Source organism: Macrobrachium nipponense, chromosome 29 (genome assembly GCF_015104395.2).
Source record: "Macrobrachium nipponense isolate FS-2020 chromosome 29, ASM1510439v2, whole genome shotgun sequence".
NCBI classification, from domain to species: domain Eukaryota; kingdom Metazoa; phylum Arthropoda; class Malacostraca; order Decapoda; family Palaemonidae; genus Macrobrachium; species Macrobrachium nipponense.
Window position 1 is genome coordinate 71,492,126 of NC_061092.1, and position 16,239 is coordinate 71,508,364.

The following is a 16,239-nucleotide window of genomic DNA, read 5'->3' on the forward strand; positions in this document are numbered from 1 at the left end:
GCCATCCTCGTAGCAGAACAGGAGGAGAAGTCACAGAAAACCCACGATGTCTAACATGAGCGTCATACATTCCTGGGTTCCATTTCAACCCAAGAAACAGAAGAAATGTCACATCTGCACCAGGGACTTCAAGAGGAGGAAAGATACCATTTACCACTGCCTTGGGTGCCCTGGGGAGCCTGAACTACGCTCAAAGGAACACTTTATAGCTTGGCAATCTCATGCACAAAAAAAAAAAAAAAAAAAAAAAAAAAAAAAAAAAAAAAAAAAAAAAAAGTTCCGAGGCCCCAAGAGCGTGGTTCTTCGAGGCAGTAATCAACCCTTCCAACCCAAGCACAGCAGAGGACACATATTTTCGGTGTTACATACCTACTGTTTTGTAACACTAACATATAATTTGTATTATCATTATTATTTTTTTTACTACTGCTAGCAGTAGTAGTAGTGGTATTACTGTTGATTTTATCATTATTATTATTATTACAGCATATTATTATTATTATATTTTATTGTCATTACCAATTGCCATAAACATTCATTGATATATATGCCGTTTCCATATGAAACCTAGTGCTAACTGTTTCCATAAGAAAACTAGTACTGCTATTACTACTACTACTACGGTTTTACTAATACTTTACTACTTTTCAGTTACTTTATTTCTACTACCTTACTACTATTTCTACTACTTTATAACTGTTTCTATTTCTGCAATTACTTTTTCCACTAAATATTCCTCTTTTTTCCAATATCCTGGTTATCTTTTTTTTTTCTTTTTTTTGCCAATGTAGTAAAAAATATTCCTTGATAAATACACAATATTTTCACATTATGCGAAGGTCAATATGAATAAGCATAAAATTTAAGGTGGGAGCACGTGATGACTGATATACTCGCGGTCAACAGGGTGTCTCATGCGGTATGCAAGCGTTATCGGCAATGCAACAGGCCAGTGACGAAAATGGTTAACCATCTAGGGCACTGTAAGGTGGATTATGGCACCCATAGACCTTTGAATTTCAGTTAACAACATTTTCCGGTTACGTCAGCGCCCCCAGGAACAGAACCTCAGTAAGTAACTGGGGGCTGCCTGTACATAAATGGCAGTACTTGAATTTCCTTCTCCTCTCTAGATGTAGATGCTAAGGTACTTTACCTACTGTTGATACTGTTTTGTTGACACAGTAGAGTTCCGACCATCGACCATATTAGAACTCTACATAATTGGATTTCGAAACAAAATTCCAAGTAAACTTTGCATCAGTGTTCTAGGATGTTTGTAAAACAAAACTGTTTCAGGGAGGATGTCTGTAAGATAAAACTGTTTCAGCTAGGATGTTTGTAAAACAAAACTGTTTCACCTAGCCGCCGCTAGTTGGGCATCCTGTTACTAAACGTAGCATAATTTTATGCTGTTAGCATAATTTGACCCAAGATTGGAGCTTTGGATAAATTCTAGCATACTTAGAATAATTTTATATATTTTCATAAAATTTTAAATACAATGCCAATAATCCACCAAGTTCATACTCAGCTATAGTGAATCTGCTTCAAAAACAGCACTCTAACAAGTGAGTTGATTGCCAAGTTTGAACCCAACCAAGGAATGTTAAATTCTATTAATATAGATATCCACAGTGTAATGATAAACTACCAATAAAGCGTGAATACTGCCTGTTTTTCTGCAAGAGTAAAGTCCGATTTGTTTTCCTTTTTTTAAGTTTTATTATTTTAATTAATTGATACCATTAATTAATTGGTATGTGATCTGTTGAAAAAAGGTGTTTTTTCAGTGGGATGATGATGATCACTGAGTAAAGTAAGTTTTTTCTTCATACATAAAGACAGCTTTGTTTCAATATTTTAGTAGTTATCAAAATGTTAATTGTCTGAAGTGACTGTGTATGTAATCTAATAAAAAGAAAGGGTGTTTATTTAGAGTTTTCCAACATGTAGAGACCATCAAATAAATAGTCATACTATTGTCAGTTTGTCATTTGTATCATTTCACCTAATAGATAAATGTTTCACATTTTCATTACGTCAGTTTTTTTTTTTAACTCAAATGTATTAGAGAAATGAAACAACGACAGACTGTTAGTATAATTCTGGCATAAAATCACACCACACTTTGCATAAATTCTTGCTATTTAGGCGTACGATCTGACTTGGACAGACAACCATAATTTAGCACAATTTGTTGGTAACACTGGAGACTTCGTTCTCACGCGTTGTTTAAAAGTCCAGAGCTACTGTTTTGAGTATAAACACGTTTCTGCACACCTTATACACATTTCCTTAAGCTTTTTCTGCCATTATCTACTGTATACACGATTTCTTTTCCTTTATCATGGCTCACAAGACAGCCACTTCAGACAAGTCGAAGAGGAAAACAGTAAGAACCACAATAGAACTTGAAAATGAGATTATTGAGAAGTTTGAACTATGTACACATGTTACTGATTTAGTGACTCTAATTAAGCTACCAAAGGTTGACTATCAGTATGTTTTTGAAAAGCAAAAGAGGCTATAAAAGTGTTAGTGTTGCTAATGGGGTTACGAGTTTGACTAAAAATAGCCCTCCAGTAATAGATGAGATAGAAAATTTATTGTTTGTGTGGATCAATGAAAAACTGATTGTTGGTGATAAAAGTGTTTCGGATGCTATGATTTGCACACAAAAGCTAAAATTCTGCACTGATCTTGTGAAAATGAGAGCTGCTTCAAGTAGTAGTACCGAGCATTAGTTTATGGCCATTTGGGGTTGGTTTGATGGGTTTAAGAAAAGAACTGGCATGCATGGTGTTGTAAGGCACAGGGAGGGAGGGAGTGGTGATTAAGAAGAGAGAAAAAAAAACTGCTGATAAATGCATGCTAGAATTTCAGCTATTCATAGACTAAATTATTTGGCTATGTATCCAATCAATTATTCAGTTGTGACGAAACAGGCCTCTTTTGGAAGAAAATGTCAAAGAGGACCTGCATTATGTAAGAGGAGAAATTGCCTGGCCACAAACCAATGATGGACAAGCTAACTATGCTGTAATGCACAAACGCTAGTGGTGAATTTAAATTTTATCCTTGTTCATCTACCACTCAGAAACCCTCAAGTTTTCAAGAAGCATGTATTCAAGACTTAAAAACATTGCCTTGTTAGTTTACTACTCGGAAACCCCCACAGTTCTGAAGACAATGTATTCAAGGCTAAGTTAAATGTTATGTGGAAATCTAATGCCAAGGCCTGGATAACAAGCAATTTTTAGAGTGGGTATGTGAAGTGTGACCCCCAACTATCGAGAAAAAAAATAGCTGCAGGAAAATAAAAATTGCCTCTCAAGGCAGTCCTCATTTTGAATAATGCCCCTGCCCACTCCTCAGCCATGGAAGAAGAGTTGGTACACCAATTTAGCTAGCTGGACCGAAAATGAAATTTTTTCCAGACAAGAGCCACTCACTAATCAAAAACCAAAAGTTGTATACCAAGGCACTATTCCAAACGGTGTTTGAAGTGACCAGTGAAACTAGCCAACTTTGGCCATATATTCTGGAAGGAGCATTTCCATATTTTCAGTTGTGTCAGGCTAATAAACAAGGAATGGGCAGATGTCTCCAAGAGGACCCTAAAGCAGCCTAGAGAAACCTTTGGCCTGAAGGGGTTCCTCTTAGGGACTTTTGATTTACATGGCCCTTGCCAGCCTGCAGCTGCTCCTGAAGCTAAACCCATTGTTATGCCTGACTAAGATGTTGAGGAAATTGTTTCTGTAACGGGCTTGGAGACGAGTGCCGATGATGACATAGAACTGACAACAGAAGAATTCCAAGAACTTCATGAGGAACAGCATATTATTTTGCCTGTGGTGGTGTCTGGAGAGGAAGGAGTCAACTTCTAAAGACATCAAGGAGATGCTTCTGCACTGGCAGAAATTCCAAAAGTTCTTTGAAAAGCATCACTTTGATAAGCAACTGGTTAACTGGGGCTACTGATTATCTTGATGATATTTTAGTTAGCCCTTACAAGAAACAGCTGAATAAATTTCACAGCAGATCACTTTAGACTGGTTTTTTTCAGTTTAAAAAGGCAAAGAACTGAAAACATTCCTGAAAAGCAGCAACCAGTTTCTACGGAAGGAGATTCCCTCTCCAAACCAAGAAGCTCTCTCCATATTCATGTCCACAGATCCAGATCTTCATCAGTGTCAAGGTAAGGGCCTACTATACCCGTTAAAATTTTTTATTTTTTTATTTTTAACCTATTAAGCATCACCCACTTAATAATATGTTTACCGCGATCTACACAGTAGTGCCTTTAACGGGATATTATGTTCAAGACATTAACAGTGCTTGTCAAACTGTCAGTCACGTAATAATAAGTTTACTCGTATAGAAATTGTAGGAACATCATTTGGTAACACTCTCAGCACACGTACGTTGTAAATGGAAACTTATTTCCAACCTGGCAACTTTTCTGGTGGTCGCTTATGCTAGAAAAAGCTGCCTGGCCTGGTTTCTTTCAGTACGCTCGGGGCGTTTGTTTATCAAAGACAGATTGACTTCTACGTCTTTCACAATGAATGTCCCAAAGAGGAGGCGTTTTTCTTCAGGTGAGATCAATCAAATACTAGATGAGGAGTCTATATTGATGACCTATTTGTTTGATGATGAGAGCTCTAGTTCTGAATCCTCCAGTGTTTGAGGATATTGAGGGTACAAACTTTTTTCCGATAGTGGGAGTGAAGATGACTTTTCATTGCCGGAGTAATTGGACTCCGAGAGGGAGAGAGATATCCCTGAGGGAGAGAGATATCCCTTTACTTTTGTTGCTGATCCTGGCGTGAAATTTACAGTTGAGGATAAAGAGAACCCATTGGAATATTTGAGAAATACTTTGATGACGAAATCATTCATTACATCGTGAAAGAAACAAACAGATTTGCCAAATCAGTTTCTAGATAAGAATGTATAACATTGGTCTCCACAATCACGAGTACATAGATGTTTGACGCTGAAGTAGGATTGCGTGTTTCCCTTGCTTTAGAGAATGGCATACAAAAGAATAACAGTGCATGCATGTATAATATTTTTCATTCGGTATTATGTAGTCTTTTGAAAGGAAATAAATAGTAGTATTGTTTTAGTTTATTCCAACATTTAATAAATTCCTACACTTAACTACAGTATGAATTATAAGCATAAAAATCAATAACTTTGAAAAACTATCATCAGTGCTTTGATCGCTAATTACAAAAAAAAACGTGACGGTACATTGGTACATTAGCAATGAGCTCATCCAGGGGGGACGCTTACAGGTTAATGTTCATTTAAATGACTAGAAACGTGTGCATAATACTATTTCATGTAAGTTAAAAGCAATGAAAGAATACTAACAGTACATATTATTTTGTGTTTACTCCACAGGTTACTGTGAATGAATGTCCTTGAGATGTTCAAGCAAAGGTACGGGACATGCTGTAGTTGTGAAAAACTTTCAATGTGTTCAATACGTTTGATAATATTTCTACATTTCATAATGTAAATATAATTGTATACTTCATTTCTTTTTTGTTTAAATCCCAAATGACTGTGCTGTACACTTTATTGAGTGAAGTTCCTGGAGAAGTTCTGTGCATGTTGTGTGTACATATAATAGTAGGCTAGTGATCATAAATGAGGAGCAACTGTAATTATTCATCAATGTCAACGTATGAACCATGCTGTACTACTACCACTAGTTGTGAAACACCATTTTAATGTGTTGATAACACAGAAATTTTGAAAGATTTAAGGAATTTTTTGTAGATTTAGAGCCATAACAAAAAGCCATCAGAATGGGAACACCTGTTGTCCTTTTTGTGTTAATACAGAAGAAGGCATTTCATTTCCTTTTATATTTTTCTACTTACAGAGACGAACGCATTAAAGCAATTGGACTTCAGCAACCTTATGAAGAGAATGAAAGTTATATGGTTGGGAAATTTCTATTTACAGATCATAATGAAATAAGAAAAGAAACCTTACACAAGATGTGGAAAAAAAAAGAGAAAAAACAATGAAAGAGCTCAACAATTAAAAATAAGTCTTAAGATTAAGAGGCGCTGTTGTAAAGGGATTGCCTCGACCCATAACCATCCACTCAGATTACAACTCACAGCAGTAAATAGTATTTCTACATTTCATTTTTTGTTCAATCCAGATTGCTGCACAGTACATTTCATTCAATGAAGTTCCTGGAGGGGTTGTGTACAAAGTAGGCTAGTTCTTCAAATGGAAGAGCATCTGTAATTTTGAGGAGCATCTGTATCCAATGTCAAATTAACAAGCGCAGGAGCAGCTCTGTATCTAATTTCAATTTAGTCTTGTAATAACACACGTTTATGTATATAATTTCAATGTAGTTTTAGTAACTTAAGTGTACAGTATTTTTATGTGCTAGTGTAGCAAGAATTCCAGCTGTTATAATTTTTCAAAAAATGGACATTAATTATGCTTTGTGTAAAAGTAGTGTGTGTTACTATACTACTTTTACATAAATACCAATTAAAATATATGAATCAATTTCTGGTGTTCTATGTATCTCTTTTGATGTTTGCTATTACATATGTTGAGCTGTCTATGTAGGCTACAACAATAATCCGTTAATGTTGGCAGGGCCAGCGCTAAGAACTGCTTACCCCATTCAAGCTCCCTCCCCCCTCAAAACTTCCACTTTTTACCCCTTCTTAAACGCAACTTTTTTTTACCCCTTCTTGAATGCAAGGTACCAGGTACAGAATATGAAGGCCTCTTTAAGAATTTGCTTTGAAGTGTTGTTTTAGAAGACAAAAAACAAACCATATTGGAGGTTGTTCATTGTTGCCAGGTGTATGACGAGACAAAAGCATTATTGCTGGCTATCTATATTCAAACATTTGGATTTTATGGATGTATGTACAAGTTTATCTCTCTGAAATAATGAGACAAGTGTTTACACGGCAACTCTCAATTTTCCTTATTCAAAAAAGTTTTCATCATTCCCCTACGCCAAATTAAACAATAACTGTCGTCTATCCCTTCTTCCTTTAAGAGAAAATGATAGGTGAAAAAAAAATTATGTAACCAAGCACAATGATTGGTTTTTCCTTTTTTAGACATAGGCCTCGTATACAAAGAATGCACAAACATGCGTTTCAGTAGCAAGTGTAATGTTTGTGTGTGAGGTTTGTAGTGAAAGCAATGTTACAAACGTAAATGTAAGTTCGCAAACGCAACCTTTACGCTTGTTAAGCTTCCTGGTCAAAATGAGGTTAGGCTCAGGTTAACTCACAGAGGTTGCTATGGTATAATATATACCCTGATCTTGACCATTTTGACTGCAGATCACACAGTACCATAGTAATAACTTGCCGTCATAGAAGACAAAGATATTTTATGGCAGAATGGCAATATAATATATATATATATATATATATATATATATATATATATATATATATATCATATTATATATATATATATATAGTATAATGTACATATAATATATGTATGTATATATATGTACATGTATATATGTATGGTATGTATATGTACATGTATATATGTATTTATCTATGTTATATATGTATGTATATATATTGTATATGTATATAGATGCATATACATGTGATATGCATATATGATAAATATATATATCTATATATATATATATATATATATATATATATCTATTATAATATATAAAATATATATATGTATATATGTATATATGTATGTATTTATATATATATATATATATAATATATATATATATATATCGTATATATAAATATATATCATATATATATATATATATATATATATTTGTATATGTATATATGTATATATATATATATATACAGGGATATAATATATAAAACATTATGATATATATATATCTGAATATATATATATATATATATATATATATATATAAGTGTTTACATAATAAAAATATGGAATGTTAGTCCACATATATGATTGCTTGCATGAAGTGATCAGACTAGAGACGCTAAAGATGACGTATACAATAAGTATGTAGGCTAAGATAACATGCCGCAACTGTAGTCATTCAATTGTTTATAAACATTAGTCCAAGCTCCCTGCTTGAGACAACTACCCCGACCTATAATTCAAACGGCCTACGTGATCTGTAGCGTGTCTCATTTTGATTGTGTGTTCGTATGAAACTATGTCTTTATTGTATGTATGTTCATATGTTCGAACTACTGTCTGTTCCTCTAACTTGTAACAGAGATGGTAGACGGAATAGGATTAGCCATCATCATTGGCAGAAGCGATCAAGCTATCGTTATTAGAAGACTTGTACAATCATATCTGATCTTCAGCATGTAAAACTTCAGAAGAATACATAAATTTTTATATTTCGTTTTTGGTTTTCTACAAGAACCTCCTCCACCATGAGTTTAACACATCGTTGTAATAACCAACAAGATAATACCGACTTCGTAAATGATCTACAAACCCCCAGACACTCCATTGAAGATGGAAGTGCCAATACCAACCGACTTAGCGTAAGATTATCGCTAGTCTAACATTACCTCATAGGGCGCCTTATCATACAAGGCACAAGCCCTAATATTGGTGGCCAGCGTACCAGACGAACTCTACAACGTCCTACGAAGAAAAACCAGAATAATAAATCGTGTATCATAAGAAGTCAATGACGACGGAAGCAGCAGATTCTTCAAGCAACCTAGTATCATCGTAGTGAGCGACTTCAGAAAACAATAAGAACTCTTCAACGACGACGAAAGCAACAGATTCTTCAACCAACTTAGTATCATCGTTTAGTGAATAACTTCAAGAAACAAAACCGACGTGTCCTTTTCCTACGGCAACGGAAACTTCGTCTCTCATTAGAATCATTCAAGAAAACATCGTTAGTGAGCGTTTCCGGCACTGCAAGAAACAAACCGAAAGCGTCTGCAGCATCGGATTTTTCAAGGGCTCGAATCATCGAAACAACGCGCACGGGGGAAATGAAGCCAAACCAGGTCATCCGCTAAATAGAGAAGGAGGACCAAGGCCGTGTGTCGTTATCGGAACACCGTGACTTCCCACAAAAGCAAGCTAAGTACAAATTTTTTATTCATTTGGAGTAACTTTGAGTGTTTCCTTTGCAGGTCGAATTTCGTTATTCCTGTGGCTGAAGTTATGAGACATTCTTAATCTTACTTTTTTACAGAAATTATCAACATCATTGAGATTTCGCTACTGCGAGTTTTTATCTTTGAGTGTCTGTTTCCAGAAGTTCTACTGAAAATATCATAATCATATACTATGTTAATTTTATCATTTTGGGTGATTATTAATCCCTTACGTAACAAATCATATTAAACAGTGAATATGCGTTTACGCAGTGGACGTCTGTATTATACAGATGCATAGATAGGGTCGTTAAGCACCGTAGTGATTAGAAACACACAAAAAAAACAAGTGGAACACCCGTACAAATCTATATAAATTTAGAGGTAACACTATTTCGGGTCATGACAATAAATGCTCCTTTGCAAAGTCCCGCTCGCAGTTTTAGCCTTGAGTTTTTTGAGTTATATAAAATATCGAACCTCAATGACTCAACTTAACTTTAAAAATATGGCTGATTGCAAGGAATAACATGTCTGTAAAAAACTTTCATCAGGCTAAATGCGCTGACCAGGATCCCTCACTATTTCAAATTTTAGCAAAGAATGAAGTACAAACAGTTAATATTGAATGCAGTAGTGATAACTTGTCTTATTAGTAATCGCTCAGTTCCTAATAGTTCGTCATCATTGCTTTATACGTAACCAGCAACATAATGCTAAAAACACACAATACGTTTGCCGATGGTAATAAAGAGAAGGATCTTAATTATTACAAAAAAAAAAAAATAGAAACAGTAGCCCGTTCAGAATCAAACAAGCAAACTCGGTGACTGTGTCACCTAGTCAAGCGGTCAAGGTCAGTCAAAAACTGCCGAAGTGTTCAAAGCATAGCAAATTCCATACAATAAGCAACTCTAGCAGAGTGGGGAAAAGCGATGTTGGTTCATACATACCGATATCTTTTTGAATTAAAAAGGATTTTTCCTATGAAACACACGACCGTATAAAGTAATCAGAGCAGGTTTTCGTTTTTTTTTTAATACGTAAGTTATTATAAGTAGTGGTGGATAAAGCCCGACTGTACGCCCCGTAAAAATTAGAATATCTTGTTTATTCTTTAGTACACGTAATATCCTGTATTTACGGACTCACCGTCTGTTGTTCGAACTTCCCTAATGAGAAGTCCGGATAAGCGAGCGTTTACAGATCCACCTCTATAGTTATAAAAAACATTGATCGTATCTAGTGTAATTGTAAGATTCATCTAGGGGTATACAAAATATTATCTTACATCCTGCAAAAATAAGGCGTGTTTATCAAAGGGAAATCCTATAAACCTTCAAACATATTAAAATCCGTTTGAACAAAAATGAGACAGTTAATCAAATAATAACTTATATAAAGGAACTATACATTTGTCTCATAAATCGTAACATTGTTCAAATGACCCAACAGAATTCTCCACAACCGCAGTCGCACTTTGCACGCAAAAATCTCGAGAAGCATGCACCCTCGAATGTCTTAGTGCGTGTAAAAAGACTTTGCTGGGAAATGAAAGAAAAAAAAAAATTTTAATCCTTTCCCGACACTCTGAAATATAACGATTTCCGCGAACAAGCCCTAGACACGGTTGACTCGCTGCAAACAAGTTAATATAGTAATCCACAAAAACCTATACATATAAATATCGCATTTCTTTTATTGTTGCTAACTTTTAATCCCGCCCAACCAGTCGTGGATGAATCTCTCTGATAATCTATCTAAAGTAATATCAGTAAGGTCATTCAAGCAGAGATGATTCAGGAGAAATTTTTTTTATCTTTACCTGAATACCAGGAAGTTTCTCCACTAGCGAGTGATCTCGGGTGGGAGAAAAACGGATGTCATTGAAAACTAAATACGGTCTAAGGACAAACATAAGGCCATATACGTACCTTCGTGTAGAACCCCAATGAAATTTCAAAATAGAGATAAATGACGAAGTTGAAAAATGTTAGTAATAGGAGTCATTAGGAAATCAAATAAGCCCATATAATTTTTCCCTCAAACGTCATGCCATAAAAGATCGGACTTGGCGTATCTGCGTAGATTTCTGTCGCTTAAACAAGGAAACGACTCCCGATAGTTTCCAGTGCCATGTACCGACGACATCTTATCTCTGTAGGTTAGAATAAATTTTTCACCAGCTTGGACTTACTTAAAAGCTTTTACCAGATACCATTACCCAAGTGATTGTACCTCATACTCCGTTTTCAGCACACTCCTCAGGGGGACATTATCAATTTTTTACGTATGCCTCCGGCTTACGTTGCGCCCCAATTACAATATAGTGTTTGGAGACTTTTAGGGGATAACCTACATGCCTATATGGATGATCTTGTAATCTTTTCTAATACCTTAGAAGTACATTCACATAAAGTAGAGCTAGTGCTACAGAGACAAAGACAAATAATCTCAGAGTAACATATCTAAATGAGAGTTTTTTAAAACCGAACATGTTATCTAGGTGTTTTATGTGTCTGGTCAAGGTCTTAAAAGTAGTCCATGGTAAGGTGTCGGCTATTCATAACTTCGGTACTTATTAACGTAAAAGGGGGATACAGCACTTTTGCGCTGTAGTGGGTATTACAATCGTATGTAAATATGTAACTCTTCAATCATGACAGCTCCTTTAACAGATCTTACGAAGAAGAGCGTAGATTTATTATGGTCTGAAAAGCATCAACAGGCGTTCGATATCTTAAAAGCGGAAAATGCAGCTTACCTAACTTAAAAATCCCTGATTTAAATAAGAAATTTTTTTTTTGCAACAGACGCCTCAGACCAAGGGGTAAGAGGGATACTACTTCAGTAATATGATAAACAGTTCTTCCCTATAGCTTTTTATTCACGTAAACTAAAGCCCTCTGAAAGTAAATATGCAGTAATAGGCAAGGAAGGGCTAGGTATCTTTAACACTAGTACATTTTAAGTTCATAATCTATGGCTATCCTGATAAAGTCCTTACTGAACATGAGTCCTTACCGAGTTTTTCAAAGGCTTTAATCACAGTCCAAAGGAACTCGGTGACAAATGATCATTCAGGTTATTGGAGCCAAGATAAGATATCTACCTGGGAAAGCAAATATCATAGCCGACGCATTATCCCGCAATCCCGCACCATACAGCAAAGAACCATTAATTGGACTAAAAGATATAGAAACATCCGTGCCTATTGTTAAAACCGTTATCTAAACAAGAAAATTCCTTAACCCAAGAGATCGCGAGCATTGAATATCTGGGTCGGAGCGCAGAACTGTTACAAACTGAACAAAGCAGTGTCAACAGCGATAAGCAAAACAATAAACACAAACAATAAACACTTCGAACGGAAACAGGGTCAGTGGCTAGGCAAAAACAATAAACACTTCGAGCAGAAACCCTAAACCCTAAAGCAAAAGTATATTTAGTATGTGTATCAGAATAATGTAATCAAATGTAATGTTCTATGTAGGTCTGTGACGAGGAAAACCCGAAGAACACAGCAGAGGACTAACGACCAGGTAGTAGTAATAATCTCTCTATACCAATCGTCATAAACTGGTTGCATTCCGTCATCCAGGGTTCCCTCCTATGTCACAGAAAGCCAAATCACTGTTTTACTGGCCTACAATGTTTACAGATATAAAAAGCACATAACTGATTGTAACACGTGTCATGAAAACAAGGGACACACTAAGACACCTGTCAGTTAAGGGCCTATCCTGTGCCAAATCAATTCTTAAAAGAATATACTTAGAATTATTAACAGAGTTACGAGTCTGACAGAGGGAATAAACACTTCTTAGTGTTAATAGTTCCTTGACACGTTATATAGAATTAATAGCACTAAAAACAAACACCGCAATTGAGTGCGTTAGGAATATTTATGAGTGCTAAATCAGTAAACATGGAATTCAACACATGATAATCTGACTCGGGTGGTGTAAATCAATAATAATCTCCATAACACGTGGTGTGAATTCCTTTCCATTAAGAAAACCAATAATATATTTTATCACCCAGAGTCAATCGGTTTGGAAGAATACGGATAATTAAATAGGAAGTGTCAATGTCTTACGGAGTTACAACTCGTGATATTGGATCCGAACTGGATTATAGCGGTTCTCGCGGTTTTAAATACCTTTATCATTATATCTTGTATCTATAGAATTGATGCCGCAAGTAGCCTTATACGGTACGCCGCTAGAACACTTTTCCACATATTCAAGCCAACCATTAATTTATCAAATATATATAAAAAAATATATAAATAAATAAATATAAAAAAATAAAATAAATATGGATACAAGTGGAGTCAATATAATACACTCCGTAAGAAGTCGGAAGGGTTACAAATTATAATAAAAAAGGAATCACGATAAAATCAATAAGCAAAACGTAACCATAGATAATTAAATATCCAAATATATATGCGTAAAGATTTGAACTCTAACTTAACGCTTTAGTAATGACAAATAAAAGCTAAAAGTTCAAACACATATCAAAAACCTACTGACATATTGTCTGTCCCGGTGATTTATATTCGTAGTCAATGTAAAAAAAAAAAAAAAAAAAATAATAATAATAAATAAATAAATAAATAAATAAAATAAAATAAAAGAGATTTTAAAGTCAGGAAGTCTAGAAGTGAAAATGTTATCTATGAAATAATCCTATATGAATCTTATACAGGGCTAATAATATATATAGAATTTGTATGGAAACCTTTTTCATATAGTTTGAATAAGGAATATTTAATTTCACATAATTACAATTATGCAGATTTCAACATGAAAACTAATATATTGTTCAATTTTGGTACTGTTTTTTTTTTTCAGACATTCTTTTCGTGTGGGTCGAGTATTAAAAGATAATAAATTTATCCTAAAGTCGTATTATTGCAGCAAGTAACGTAACTCTTAGCTGGCTGAGAGCAATCTCCTGCCAAGTGACGACGTCATCATTGCCGTATCAGCATTTGTTCCTTTTAACCTCAATAATCTGCTTACACAGGCTTCATCTGTGTCCTCGTCTCTGCTTGCAAAACAGATTGACTGGAGAAAGGAATGCTTAGCCCGAACTTCTCATGGGCAAGGCAGACGTTAGGTACAAGTCTATCGTATGCGCAATGCAACTTGAAATCATTTTAAATTTAATAAACAAAATAAGGAAATAGAATTTCTATAACATCAAAATGAATTAATTTTTTTTTCTGAACCTCATAGACATTTAGAAGTATCCAGTCATGGGAAAATGTCGCATTTTATTGAAAAACCCAAAGTTTATATAGAAATTAGTTACATAGTGGGTTTTTTTCGTGCATCTCCTACCTATTAATAAAGTTTTTAAAAATTAACCTCAGAGGATGCGCGCGGAGAAAATTGAATATGAAACTTTTGTTAGGGCACATAGGATCAGATTTTATCACAACTTAATTTCAGTTAGCATAGAGAAATACAGAATCATGATAATCTTCTCTTTGATTCTTATGTTGCCTGGCAATCTTACAAATAGCTCCGTTTTCCACTTCTTTGTCTAGTAACTTACTACCAGTAATATCGAATTTTCTTTGAGATTTGTATTGATATCTGTTTATTTGTTATAATTATGGATATTTTTACAGTCATCATAGACCTGGATAGGTTCACTCATTGTTAATGCCATGGATAAAAAGGTTTGTACAGCGAATTCATGTGGGTTACGTTGGTCTAAATGGCTCTCTTCCCTCCCTGTATTTGGATGTCGTCTGAATTTACTTTGCCCTTGTGACAAGTATAATTTCACTTGCAGGCTGATTAATGGAACCTGGTTACAGTATCCTGCAGTACGAGAATTTCACATCGAAACTTCAAAAAATCGTTCGTCGCAGCGGACGACTACAGTCAAGTAACAACCGCCTACAATGTGAAAGGAATTTCATGGACTTCTCTTCGACCGACACCGTATCTCGTCGTTAATCTCGTTTTAATGCGGAATGCTCTGGCGGCTGTCGGAATCGACTACGAATGGGACATACTTCCGACAATTACGACCCGTAGGATATTCAACTCTACTTTGCTGGCGAAGGGACTCGTGCTGGGGATGTTTTTTATTCATCGCGAACGTAATCGTGTAGCTTAGGATGCAGAGAATAAGTTATGAGCGCAAATAGAACGTTGGACCCGCCCAGGCAAATTTTCCCTTGTTTTAACCCTGTGAAATCGGCCGTTTCATTGGGCCCATAGGTGGTGTCTGGAACTGTGTAATGGACGAAAAGTGGTTCGAAAGCTAGTTAAATGTGAAGTAGTATAACCTCGGTCATGTATCCTATATATATAAATGATCATAAATAACAGAATCGAAATATATTTTTTGCGTGTACGCACTAGGAATCTATATATAAATGATCATAAATAACGGAATCGAAATATCTTTGCGTGTACGCAATAGGAATCTATTTAAAGTGCACATATATTAATCATAATTATATGAATCCATTATACATATGTATAAACAATCAGGTAGCCTATAATCAATCTGTTACCTTTTATCTTTACCAATATCTGCAGTTATATGAGTTAGTATATTGATTAATGTATCATATATAACATTTAGCATAAAAATCAACGAATCAATCAGCATAAACATTAATAATTTTATCAATTCATATATGAAATTTTTTATCAGTTAAAATATGATTTTTATCATGTTAATCTTCATTCTATGCAATTATCAGAGTACATTAGTATTTCTGTAGCATATGTATCTTAATGAGATGAAGTGAAAAACTGTATCATTATATATCACGTGATCACTATTATTTACCAATATCATTGTTTTATATTTTATTACTTGAATCAATTCATGTACACCATGAATTTTTATTTACTAATATATATATATATATATTCACATAGTGTCTGTATCACACTCCTATAAGTCAAATGCAAGTCAAGTTTGAGTAATATTCAGTAGCTGGTTTTGGTAGCTGACCGAGCTAATGTAAGTGTTACATAATAAAAATATGGAATGTTAGTTCATATATATAAAAGATTGCTTGCAGGAATGTGATCAGACTAGAGACGCTAAAGATGACGTATACAATAAGTATGTAGGCTAA